Genomic DNA, 14,305 nt, shown 5'->3' on the forward strand with positions numbered 1-14,305 from the left:
GATATCTTTACATTTTCTTATTGCATCTTTTGATCGTTTTGACCTGCAAATATCCAGATAAATATTATATATTTTTCTAAACACTGTGGTGTATTTTTGTGCTGCTTTATTGTGTTATTGTATGATTTATTGCACAAATACTTTACACATTGCCTTCTAAGTTAAGCCTGACTGCTCATTGCCAAGCTACCAGAGGGTGGGCACAGGATAATTTGGGATTGTGCGTGACTTACCCTGACTAGAGTGAGGGTCCTTGCTTGGACAGGGGGTAACCCGACTGCCAACCAAAGACCCCATTTCTAACAGAAGGCCACTTTTGACTTAGTACCTAGGAAATGCCTGTGGGAAGTACCTAGACATTTTAATTAAATGTCACACAGACACTTACACACAAGTAAGTTGGAATTGACCAACCGGAACCCTTTCAAATGTGAGGTCAGACAAGGGTGTGTACTGGCTGAACTTTGTTTTGTCTATGTTATAATAATGTGTTGGGATTGGTGAATAGTTGTCTGCATAATGCCCCAAAACTAGAAAACATCGACTCTCTGGTGCTGCTGTTTGCTGATTATACTCTTCTCCCGTCACGCACCCCCATGTGCTTACAGGCATTACTAAGAAAGTTTTATTTATACATTGCAAGAATAGGGGACTCCATAGAAATGCTGGAAAATCTAAGTTTATGGCCCTTGTTCCTTCAAAAACAAAATGGAGGTAGACGGGACATCAACTGAGAGGGCCAAGAGTTTTGAGTACATAGGTGTCAGTCTCTCTGACAATTTACCCTGGAAGCTTTATCTTGACAAAATCAAATCTACTCTGCAGCATAGATCAGCTGCCACTCTAAACAAAAGTATAGACAAACCTCAAGTAGAGCAGCATCTCAGGTCCTCAAGGTTTACAGAGCGGTAGTCCTGGGAGTGGCCGTGTATGGGGTCAAATCATGGAGCTATAGTGACATCAATCAGTTAACCCATTTGGAAAATGAATTTATAGGATCTTTATTTAATTTACCACATGGCACAACCCTGCTGCCAGTAAGGAGGGATTTGAACATCCAGAGAATAGATCACATTGCCTTTTTAAGGATTTCAAATTATTGAGCCAGACAATGGGCAACGCCCGGACTGGACTGCTGTAGAATGGTCCTGAAACAGTTGATTGTTTTAGATAAAAATTGCTCCACACCTTGAGTAAAGGCTCTTAAAGATCTTGGCACCAAAATTCATATACATGATATATGAGAAGAACCAGAAAACCTAGAAAAAATGTTGCTTGTCAGATTAAGAGATTATACTGGGATCACATTCTTTCAGAAGTGTGGCATGAACCTCAAGTAAAAGGTCTACCAACTCTATAAGCATGTTCCTGGTGATGGAGGTTATAATAGAGGGAAGTCATAGAACCTGGCAGAAGTAGTACCTGTCTGCTACAACAGTTTTAGGCTACAACATATGTGACTTTTATAATGTTTATGATTATGTTTTCTTCAGTATTTGGATGTTATATGTTTATTTCTTTTTTGTCTTTGCCCTTTTTCTGCCGCTGGTTATAACAGAGGCACCTAACAGGCACAGGTGAAGTTATTATTGTTTGTTGTGCTATTTTTTAGGCTGTACATCTATTTTGCAATTTGATTTTATGGTTGAAGCTCTGGTTTGATCGTCTGGCAAATATATATTTATTGTTTCTGTTACTGTAGCCATGTCTACCACACTGCTTGAGCCTCAAAAGTTATGCTGTGGTGCCATGCTAATTTATCACCACACTACTGAACCAATTGCTTTAGCCTCAAGAAGGTCCTTAAGCAGGGCTTTAGAAGAACTTCTAAGTGGTGTGATGCCTATTGGCCGAGTGAGGCCTTGGTTGATGGAATTTATAATGAAAAGGAATCACTAGGGCTCAGCAGATTTGACTATAGCCCATATTCTCACTCATAGGCTGCTGCACTTGTCACTTTATTAGGCCTTTATAATATTGTATTGTTTCAGTTGTTAATATCTACACTGGATTAATATTTTTCTTTTGTTTGTTTTTTTCTTTCTATTCATGACTATTGGATTTTAACTTTTGCTGCTACATATTTCACACATGTCGTCTTCAGATTCCTACAGGCCAAACAGGACATGTAGTAAACATTTTACACCCTTTGAAAACCCTCTGTTTTGTACATAACTGCTGATTTGCTGAGCTTTTAGGGTAATTGTTGTTTGTGGTTTTTGCTATATCTGTGTATGTTCATAAACTATATATTTGTGGTTTATATTTATTGAACCAAAATAAAGTTAGTACTACTAGTAAAGTCGGATTTTAAGTCACAATTCTGAAAATGCCGCCTTAGGAAGAGGGCATTTTCTTGTCCTTATCATTTCATGTTTCCAGCTTGTATCCTGGGTCGCATAACTAAGTATAGGTGGCAGTTGGCCTTCGTGTATTCATCCTGCACAGTCATAGAGTGGGAATGTGTGTTGGCAGTGTGGGCCAGCCTGACCTGATGATAGAGGCAATGCTGTCACTTACCACACTCTATTTTTCTTGATTGTGTGGGATTTTTCCTGTGTCCTGTTTTTGCTTTATTACTGTTTGAGTGTTGCAAAATTAATTTACACATTGCCTTTATGATAAGCCTGACTGCTTTTGTGCCAAGCCATAAATGGGGACTTTTTGTGTTTTACCCTGACAAGTATTATGATTGTTGTTTAAGTAGTGTTTCACTCCACACAACTAATGACCCAATTTCACACCAAGGTATATCACCGTGCTATTAAAATCATCTTGGAGGTGGATATCAAAGGTTCACTGAATAACATCTGGTAGCCAGGGACCCTTCTGTACGCCACTACCAAGATCTGAACTTGAAAACAATACATGAAAATACAGAAACAAGTATTCACCACAGATAGACAGATTATGAAATATTTTATTCAATTTACAGTTACAAAATATGCAAGGGAAATTCTTTGATTTTCAGAATGTACTTTTATTCTAGCGATATGCTAGACTTATCTCTCTGTTATCTTTGCTCCTAATGCATGTTCTCATTTTGTCAATGCACAATAGTTTTCCAATTGAAGTAACCAATAATTCATGCGAGATTACATTTGTTGTGCTTGTGCTGCTCCAATGATTCAAGTTTGGATTCAAACTTAATAGTAGCCTCCAATTTAAAATTCCTTTTCATTCAAAGGGGGTCATTATGAGTTTAGCTGTTTTGGGAAGACTGCCTCGGTGGCGGCCGCAATAAGACTGCCATGTTGGCAGTCACCCGACCGCCGTATGAAGAGTCAAACTCTGAAGTCCGCCAAAAAACAGCCACATTTTCAAAACCACCAGGACACTGGTGGACGGAAAAGAGACCAGTACTGCAAGCTGACAAAAATCCTTCCATCATATTACGATCCATAAATCTCGACAGCGGTTCTTTCACTGTGGCAAACCATTGTCGGTCCCATCACACTGAACACAACACCACATTTGATGGTTTGAATACCCCACACCTGACACATATCCACACAACCAACACACCTACACACTGCAATATAAAACAGACCCCTACACAACTCACAATCCTTTGCAAACAAAATGCTACACATAGACAACCAACATTTTAGAGAGATAAAAAAAGCAAGAATAGGCACCCATATATATTTTGCTACGCACACATCACACACATGCACAACATACACAACACAAATTTTACTACCACACACAATCCACAACAACCCTCACCCACTCACATCACAGCACCTACACTTCACCGATGATCCATTTCTGCAGCCTTTTTCTTTGAACACTACCACACCGTCTTCATCACCACTACCATGTCCCCACAAGAACACCCACTATTCACAGATGATGAGTTGAGGGTCATGGTGGACGAAATTGTCAGGGTAGAGCCACACCTTTTCGGAGCACAGACCTAGCAAATATCAATTGCCAAGAAAATTGAGTGGCAAAGATTAGTCAACATCGTCAATTCTCGAGACAGCTATCCATGCACAAGGGAGGACGTCAGGAAGAGATGGAGTGGCCTCGGGGGAAGGTAGGTACCATGGCACCCAGGCATAATGCATCCTTAGGGCCTCACAGGAATACCTGGGGGAGTGGAGTTGGGTAAGTCCCCACAAAATCCCTGTCACCCAGTTGTCATGCCTTGCATGCTCTCTCACCATCTTAAGCCACCCCAATTAACATATCACCCACTACACCTCTGTCCAAATGTTCCAATACCCTCTCTGGCATGTTACATGTCCACTAAACTCACCTGGCCCCATAGCCCTTGGAAATGGCATGCGAAGTACAGGCAACTCATAGCACTACTACTCCTAGAATGCAATATCCCACCATTGTCAAAACCTGAACAGTGCACCAAATTTGAGATGTCATGCATGTGAAACTAACTACCAATCTAACCCATCTTGTGTGCACAAGTGTGAAACAGTTAATGCCAATGACAGCAATGCAATAGCCCACTCCCACTATCATCACAAGCAAAACACATCTGTAGCTCAGTGTCCTATCCTGATGCCCTTAGATTAAAGATTCCTAAGATTGAAATGTACTCACCTGGGGTGGAAATCTAGATGCCAAAGTGGATACACATGCAGTGCATCCAGTTACAGGTCAATATATATTGCTTACTCCCATACTCTGTCCCTACTGTGACACTATTGCGCATTGTACAGCTCTCTTTGTGTGGCATGTCTCATGTCAGACACTTCACTAGACAACAAAAGATGAACACCAATGTCAATAATCAGACACCATAGGATGGTATCAGCAGTTCATTCACTACCAACATCGTTTAACAGCTTCAAGCATGGTGTATGGCATTGAAATTATAGAGTTTCATGTTGGACAAAGTAAGATGTACAGCAGCTGCCTTTGTAATTTCTGGAGATCATGTTAAGGCACTGTCTGCATCTCACACAACATCAATAATACCCTAAATGTAACAGCAAATCTGTGTTCCACTTCTCCCACAGGTAACATTTCCAATAGCACCATGGACAGGACAGGATACCAGAGACTTTAACTACCTCTCTGGATGAAGGGGCAGTGAGGACAACACCCCTGGGTGTATGGACACTGAAGACCGAGCCGGCCATCAGGGACACCTGGTCGGTCAACACTGGTCAGCCTTACCCATCCCAAATGGACTCCTCTCAGCCCTGTTGCATCAACCTCAGAGACAGCCATTCACCTCAACCTTGTATCCCAAGGACTGCCTCATACATTGTGGGTCCCATAGTATAGGTACCTGAGTCTACTCTTGTGTGGGAGGGATGCTGTGGGCCTGAAGATGGTGGCTCAAAGGGACAATACTGACCAGGAAACCATTTCCCAAGTCTTGGGAGCCTACCAAAAATCCCAAGGCATGATGGGCCAGGTAATCGCCATGATGGGGCAGGTTCAAAAGCTGTGGAGGGTCAACCACCAGGCAGTACTGCAGCACTGGCAGGCACAAAATTACATCCTGGCTTCCATTGCTGGGGTGCTGAGGGACTTCACTTGGTGAAAGTACACTGGACTTGTGTTTACTAATGATGTAGCAGCTACTCTGATGGCTTCAGCCACCATTATTGAACCCTTCACTGTTTATATATTGTGTTTTTTAGTTACTAATCACACATATTTTTTTACTGTCCTCAAGAAATCACTCTTAAACATTGGTCCTGGGTAAATGTCATTTATCAACCATGAACAAATGTTCTGCATGCCAACTCTAGTATCAATATGTCCCTCTGTATTGTACAACCTTTGTGATGGACATCACATGTGGACTCTGTCAGCAGGAGACTCATCACATTGAGTTTGTAGCATGGACAGATTAAAAAACAGATGTATATTACATCCACAGGCATTTATTGCTAGATATGCAAACAACACATAGAGTATATCTGAAAGTAACATCAGGATGTTTGCTAAGGTCTCGTACACTACTAAACCACATGATACAGACGTTAGGGACATGTTAGTCTTCCTACATATAGATTGGTCTTTTGTATCACCTGATGAAGCCTGATCACATACCCATACAATAACTTCCTAATAATCATACCCCATAGTACAGACAGAGATTGGTTCTGATGTCCCCAGTCTAGGGATCATTCACTTATATTGGTCACATACCAGTAGGCTTGCCATTCACCTATGTCAGTCCACAGAGACATGCACATTGGTCTGAAAAGTAGGAACACACTGACAGCCAGGTACAAGGTAGATTACATCCAACAGAAACCATTGTGATGGTAGAAGCTATGGTTCTACATTTTCACATGAGTAAGAGACACATGGACACACCAATGACACAATTTGACCACCTCCAAAACCTACAGGTCATCTTGATGGAAAATACATTTCCACCCCAGAGTCCTGACAGTCTGGCCATGTCAGTTACACTCCACAGACTCATGGCAATTTGCACCTGGTTTCAGCCATGTCCACTTCTCAAGTCTGCCTGCAATTCCCATCTGCTTCTGACACGATCTGTCACTTGCCAAGGATGAAGAGGCAAACTGGAACTCAGCAAATCTGTGATCGACAGAGATAAGAGATAGGACAGAGCAGAAAACATTAATCAATTCAGTCATGTTCACAAGTGTGATTTTGCATATGCATTAACAAAGCATCACACTGCAAACCTTTCTGTTCTGTGCACAATACCAAATTAAAATGTGCATGTACAACTCACTCATTAGCATTGGAGCTACCTAAAAGCTCATAGATAATGGTAAAAGAGGAGGTGACATGCTACTCATCAACTCTAGATTACTAACTGAAATTTCAGCATTAAGAAGATACCACATACCTTGAATCAATTGAAGTACTGATTGATGAGATCTGTCCTGAAGTCTCCAGCTGCATCTTCATTTGGCTCATCATCACTTGCAAGTCATCATCAAATCTGCAAGTTCTGCTGCCTCCCCCTCATCAAGTATGAATAGTATCTGATGCCTCAGGGCAGAGTTGTGGAGCATGCAGCAGGCAACAATTATTTGACATACCTTGTTGGATGAGTGGATCTTCCTGATATGTCCAGGCAGCAAAATCTTGCCTTCAGGAGCCTCAATGTCTGCTCCACAACACGCCTTGTCCTTCTGTGGGCCTCATTGAAGTGAACTTCCCCTGGCATGGTTGGGTACCACACTGGTGTCAACAAGAAAGGATGGTTTGGATAGACAGAGTCCCCTGTAAGTACATAGGTAGAACACCATATATGTATATGAAGGACTTGCACAATTGTGATAGCAGGAGATAAACTTTGCAAACACATATGTCAAATCTGACTTACCCACCAGCAAAGCCCTCTCTATGTAGGGTTGTGTCATTATCAGCAGCATATTGCCTTTTTTCATAATGAAGGAATCATGGACTGATCCTGGATACTTTTCACTGACCTGTAAAATGTACTGGTCTGTTAAACGCACCACCTGAACATTGATGGAGTGGTAGTTTTTCTTGTTCTCATATGCCTGTTCATTGACACTGGGGGGGGAACCAAGGCTACATGGGTGCCGTCTATGGCTAAAACCACACGTGGACTGTGTCCCATAGCATAAAATTCTGGCTTCACATAGGGTAAATCTGCATATTGAGGAAACCTGATGTATCTGTCCGGGTGTTTCAACAATGCAGGCAGTACATCCTTCAAAACTGGATTGAAAATGGGCTGAGACATCCCTGCAGTTAGGGCCACTGTATTCTAGAGGGACCCAGTGGCCAAGAAGTGTTGCAAGGAGAGGACTTGAACAATGGGAGGTATGCTATAGGGATTGCGAATTGCAGGCATCAGATCTGGCTCCAACTGATCACAAAGATCCATGATTGTATGTCTATTCAGGAGATATGTCTGTATGGTTTGTCTCTCTTCCATGGTGTGCAGGTCTGCTAGTGACAGTACACTGGAGGTTGTCTTCCTTTCCTCATGCCATGGTAACTATGAGGAAACATGAAAATATTGTATGTGACATGAACAATGCACACGTAATGAACATTTCTACATATCTGCAGTCGAGGTCAGTTACATCTGACATCTACAGTACAGCATATTGCTATGCATCCTATGACACTCCCCTTGGTGCAAATTCACTGAATTATCTGATGTATATATGCATATTTAACTGTGACTGACAGTATTTGAGAGTCAAACAAGTTTACATGTGAAACACATTTTGTAGCACCCATTTAACATTAACAATGCTCATAGAATGTTGAGAATATGTGTACATTTCTTTCACCACAAATCCCTCTGTTACACAGCTTTAACTACTCACATGCACAAATAGACTACTAAATCTGAAAGCACTACTAACTGATATTTAGCCCAATATAAGAAATCATACATGACACAGATTGCAAAACTTTTCGATACATGAAATGTGGTCAAAATGGCAGCCATCTGACCTACTGCACTGTACATGTGGAAGTGACCTAACTCCGCCGGCGGATGTCATCATGTCGAAGGGAATCTGGGGTGCCATCACCAAGCAAGTGTGGACCCTGGGGGTCCACAGCGAGCGGAGCACCCACTGTAGGAAGCGGTGGGAGAACCTGAGATCCTGGGCCTGGAAGACTGCAGAGGCCCAGCTCGGGATGTCCTCCCAATGAGGATGGGGTGCCCATCAGACCTTGACCCCCCTAATAGCCTGCATTTTGGTGGTGGCCTACCCTGAGGTGGATGGGCATTTGAGGGCAGCACAGCAGCCACAAGGGGGTAAGTACTGATTACACAGATGTACATGCCTCTGCCAGTTAAGTGTATGATATCTAAGTATCTCAGTTGTGACAATGTGGTAAATGCGACAAGTAAAGGGTCCCCTAGGAAGAATTGTATTGTGTATGGGAACGTATTACTCACCTATGTTGACCTAAGTGTAGGACAGCATGTGGTGATGCACGTCATTGTGCCCTATGTATATCTCTACACTGCTATACATATGTGTAACCTGCTGTTTCATCCTTCCCACCTATTGATCCACAGTCCATACACGCAATTGGTAAGTTGTCCAGATCTTTGGTCTCTGACCATTCCTAGTCCAATGGATCTAGCTCTAAGTGCAACATAGGGTCTGACAGATGAGTAACAGGGAAAAATATTACTGTGTTTTGAAATAGATGGAAACCTCATGTGAGGGTGTTATCTCAATCAGGAATTTGACATGGCATACTTACTTCCCTCCCTATGAGATGTGAGAAGGTGTCCCCATTGTTATGACTAAACTGTATATTGGCAAATGTCATGTTTCATCAGGGTGGACACCCTACATGATGGTAAGCATGATGGTAAGCATGATGGTAATAACACATTAACAGTACAGGACATATCACTGACATGTGTATTCAGACAATTTGTACCATTTACATGGTAGTGAGAAGGTAAGAGGCTTGCCTGCTGATCCCTTAGGGTATGTATTTTGAGCATGCTACATAGTGTAGGACCATACCTATACAGTTGCAACATACACTGTTTGTTGCCTACATCATGTATCAATTTATACTTTGTGCCTTTAGTTATGTTGAGGGTTCTTCTTTGCTATACTTACCGTTGCCAATCTGAGACTGTTGTTACACATTTTGTAATGGATCAGCTAATTTCAGTCTGACTTTATAGTGTAGCAGGTGTTCCAGTTGACATTCATATGTTGGTGCAATGGGAAATATTGTCAGTCAATTTGCTGGACTCGAGGTGTATATATCAAACATGGTTAGATTAGAAGTGGCTTATGTCAGTGTTACTTTAGTCCTAAAAGATTAGGTTACACATGTCTGGACAGTTGGTAGTGATGTGGGTTTTTTATGTTGTCATGTAGTAGTTTCTACTTAGCATGAATAGTGGAATAGTATGTAGCATTTAGGCACATGATTGATGTCCATTGCATTGAATGTGTTGGTATGATCCCTGTGGTTTTCTGTGGGTGTATCCTGTGTGCTAAGTAGGCCCCTATTGCTGGACATGACTTTGTTTTCTATGTGTCAATGAGTAAGATAAGTGGGTTCAGAATCTCTATCTAAAAGATTTTCAAAGACTTTTGATAGATGGTTTACTATCATTTTATGTAATTTTATGAGTCTCACTATTTGGTATGCCAATGTAGTGATTTCATCTGAGGTATTTGACATTGTGAATGTTATGGACAGAGTCACATGATAGTGATATGTTTGCAAAGCAACATGCCATGTTGTACGTGAAGTGAGTTGAGTTCATATTCATGAAACATGACTACTGGTAATGGACAGGGCAAGTGTGGATTAGGGGTAGGCATTATATTGTGATGTCCTTTAGCAGCATTTGCTAAGGATGATTTGTTGATACACAGGGATGATCTGTATAGGGAGAGAAATTTTGATGTTGTCAAATCATCATGTGCACGGATAGTTTGTGTTACAGCTGAATTGATGTGATGGTGATGTAGTGATGGTTGGCTTATGTTGTTGGTGAGACTGTTGTCCCATAGGATTTTAGGACGTATTTAGTTGTGACATGATGTAGGCTCTAAATGGGTCCTACCTGGGGCTTTTCAATACATTAATGTGATTTTACTGTTGTGAATGGTGTAATGTATGTGTAAGTTAAGAATTTGATTACCCTTTCTCTCTCTCTCTCTGTTTTTCTACATCAGCATCAGCAGGTGGAGGAGATGGGGCACAGCCCAGTGGGGAAGCTGTGGCCATGGGGCCAGGAGTGCTGATACCACCTACACCAAGGGACCCAGTGGCCAGGAGGGCGAGAGCAGTGCCACGGGAGAACCAAGATCTAGTTCATCATCTTTGGAATCCTCCTCCAGTGGACACTCCCTGGCAGTGGCAGACCCATCTGGGACCACCCAAGCACCATCTCTGTCCATCACCCCCCTTTATATCTTTGTCCACCCATTTGGCCGTGCCCACTCACCCAAGAGGGTGTACGTCTCCTTTGACACATACACCTCTGCCCCAGCCCCTTTCAGCCCTGCTGCCCTCAGTAAAGAGGCTATTGACCTCCTGAGGTCCATCTCTGTGGGTTAGTCAACCATTGTGAATTGCATGCAGGGACTTGCAACTCAGATACAATAGAGTAATGCGTTCCTGGAGGGCATTCACGGTGCACTGGCTGGCCTACAAAGATCCTTTCAGGCTTTGGCCTCCACACTAATGACAGCAGCACCCTTTGTCTACTGTCTCCCCTCCTTCTTCCTCTTTCCAGTTCCAAACCCCTCTTCCCCTACCCAGCCAAAGCACACAGACAGACAAGCATGCATCCATCTCAACATCCAAGGGTATCTCAGACAAACACAAGCACCACAAAACACACCACTGGCAAGCACACAAGCAACATACACCTGTACACACAGCAAAAGCCGCAACCTACCCTGACACCCTCACCACCCCCAGCATCACTGACAGCACACCTGACACACCGGCAGACACCACACCAACATTCACAGATCCATCCACTATACCTATCCTATCCCCAGACAGCACCACAGCAGACCCTCAGATATCCACCCCAGTCACCACACCCACAGACACCACAACCACAGACACACCTACATGCAGCACATCCACCATACCTACAGTCACCACCCCAACAGATAATCACCCACCCACCCCCAATGACATCCCCAGCACCTCCACCCCCTCCTCCCAAGACACATAAACACACTCATTCACCTACCCAACAGACATCCACAAACATACCTCACACAAGCATGCACCCAAGACATCCAAACCACCACCTCAGACAACCACTCCCTCTCCCACCACACCCAAACACTTTTGCTATGACCATCCACATGCGTCTAAGAAAGCTTTCTTCTCAGAGTTTGCCCTTTTCCCTACTCCTCTCCCACCCTATGATACCCCTAAACAGTCTATGCCCCTCCACAAGTCTAGCCCTTCTATCTTCAAGACCTCCCCTACCCCTCCTACTAGTACCCATGCTCCTCCCACTGCCAAGAAGACAACCCTTCCCCCAAAACTTCAACCGTCCTCTAAACCTAAGAACAATCGCAGTCCCCCTTCCAAGCCAGACCCCAAAGGCCCCCCTCCATGACCTAAACCCAAACTCCCCCTCTGCCCACCCATCAGATGACCCCTGAGGTCCCTGCCTGCTCTATAGAGGCCCCTACCTTTGGAGGAGACATGGCAGTCAGGAGTCAAGTTCGGGGCACACATCTGTGCCCTGTGTGCATATGGACTTTACATGGATGGACTGGCCTATGGCATTTATTGAAGACAATGATTTTAAAAGTAATAATAATTTCAACCAACTTTTAGTTGGTTTCGTGGTTATATCTTTGTCATGCATTTCTTTCCCTAGTATTGAGTTGTTCCTGGCTTACATTAGTGGTGTGTCTGTATGTGTGTAGGTGTTCTGCTTGGGCTATGTGGGTTGTTTAGGCAGTATGTAAGGTTGTATGCAGTGCTTTTGTTTGAAAGTGGTAGGATGTGCGCTGTGTGATGGACATTTGTGTATTCAAGAGTTTTTGGTGTGTTGGTATTGGGTGCTGTTTATTTTAAGATGTGTTTGTTGGTGTGTTGTGTGGCTTTGTGTGCTTTTATTGTGTGTGTGTTATGTGCATGAAATGTTAGATAAGGTGTTCTTTGTAAGTTTCTCTGTAAGAAGTATGATTGTATATTTGCGTGTACTTTTTGCCTATTGGTGTTACATTGTGATGTATGTGTGATGTATACCTGGGTAGTGTCCCCTGTGGGTCCCTGCCAAGAGATAGGAAATGGTATGGTTGTTTTGTGGTTGTGATGAGATGTGTTGTGTGGTGCTGTGTGAGCGTGGGCCTTTGCAGTGTTTTTGTGCGTACCTGTGTGTGTTTATGACGTGTGTATGTGGTGGCCGTGGCATGATTGTTGTGTATATGCGGGTGTGTGTGGCTGTAAGTGAGTGTGCGTGTTAGTGTGCTGTTACGTGTGAGTGTCGCCCTTGTGCACCCTTCCCGAATATATGTTGTGTGAGTGTACAATAATTGACAATATACAACAGTAACAGGTAGGAGTGTGAAGTCTTTCGGTGAGCAGAGCAGCGGAAAGACGTGTAGTTTAGGTTCCATGGCGGCTAAAGGGGAGAATGACTTCCTGAAGGTTAGTGTCTCCTTTTATGAAGTTGGTTTCCGCCTGAGTTTCCATGGTGGTGCGACGGTGGTGGAAACCTTAGCGGGGTGAAACCTCACAATCTGTCTGGCAGAATCATGGTCTGTGCAGCCGGTAGTTGGCTACCGTCGTCCGTGGCAGTCAGACCGCCGTGGTTTGGCTGTATTCTGTTGGGGAATACCGCCATGGTCATAATTTGGCTGTCTTCTCCGCCAACCTGTTGGTGGTACGACCGCCAACATGGCGGTCCTGAGACTGCCAAACTCGTAATGAAGCCCAAAGTGAGTTTTACATTTTTCAATTTTATTTTTCTCTCTGAATGCCTTAATAATATGTGATTTTTATTTAATTTTCTGAACTGTTACAAATCCCCTGAGTAGGCATTGCGGCCCACAGGTAAAGAACTGTTAGAATGGATTTCTGGCATTGTCTGGAATATTGCTTCATTACAAACTCATTTTGACTTAGCTAGTCTTTGTGTAGACAATTTAAAATCTCAACACACTGAAATGATTTGTTATGTTTATTTATGTTATTATGGCCCTCATTACAACCCTGGCGGTCTGTGTTAAAGCAGCGGTAATACTGCCAACTGGCCAGCGGAAAAATAAATGGGATTACGACCACGGCGGAAACCGCCAAGATAGACAGCCACTTTAACACTCCGACCGCCACAGCGTACAAACAAACAGTGCGGCGGTAACCGCCAACAGACAGGCGGAAGACATTGTACCGCCCACCCTATCACAAGATGCCAATCCGCCACCTTTTCTGGGGCGGAACCAATGTGAACAAAAACACGGTGGAAACAGTACACAGAAGGGGAAATCACTCACCTCTCCACACCCCACGAGGAACCAGGACGCCATGAAGCCAGGACTGCAGATCCTGCCGGCGATGGTCTTCCTGCTCCTCTATTAGGAGCTCCAGAGATGGCGGGGACGACCATGGTGAGTACTGCACCTACACCACAGGGGGGAGAGGAAAAAGAGAGTGACACACACAACACCCCGTCCCCCACCCTCACCAACAACACCATACACACAAATACAAGCTGCAACATTACATATACACCCCTCCACCCCCCTTGAATAACGCAAGAACAAAATGAATTGATGTGAACGATTGTAATCAATAAAAATCCAGTACTCAAAACTCTAAATACAGTATATACAATTAGGTACACCAACTGCACAAGTCCGGATAGTGCACCAATCAT

This window comes from Pleurodeles waltl, chromosome 1_2, assembly GCF_031143425.1.
Source record: "Pleurodeles waltl isolate 20211129_DDA chromosome 1_2, aPleWal1.hap1.20221129, whole genome shotgun sequence".
Classification (NCBI taxonomy): domain Eukaryota; kingdom Metazoa; phylum Chordata; class Amphibia; order Caudata; family Salamandridae; genus Pleurodeles; species Pleurodeles waltl.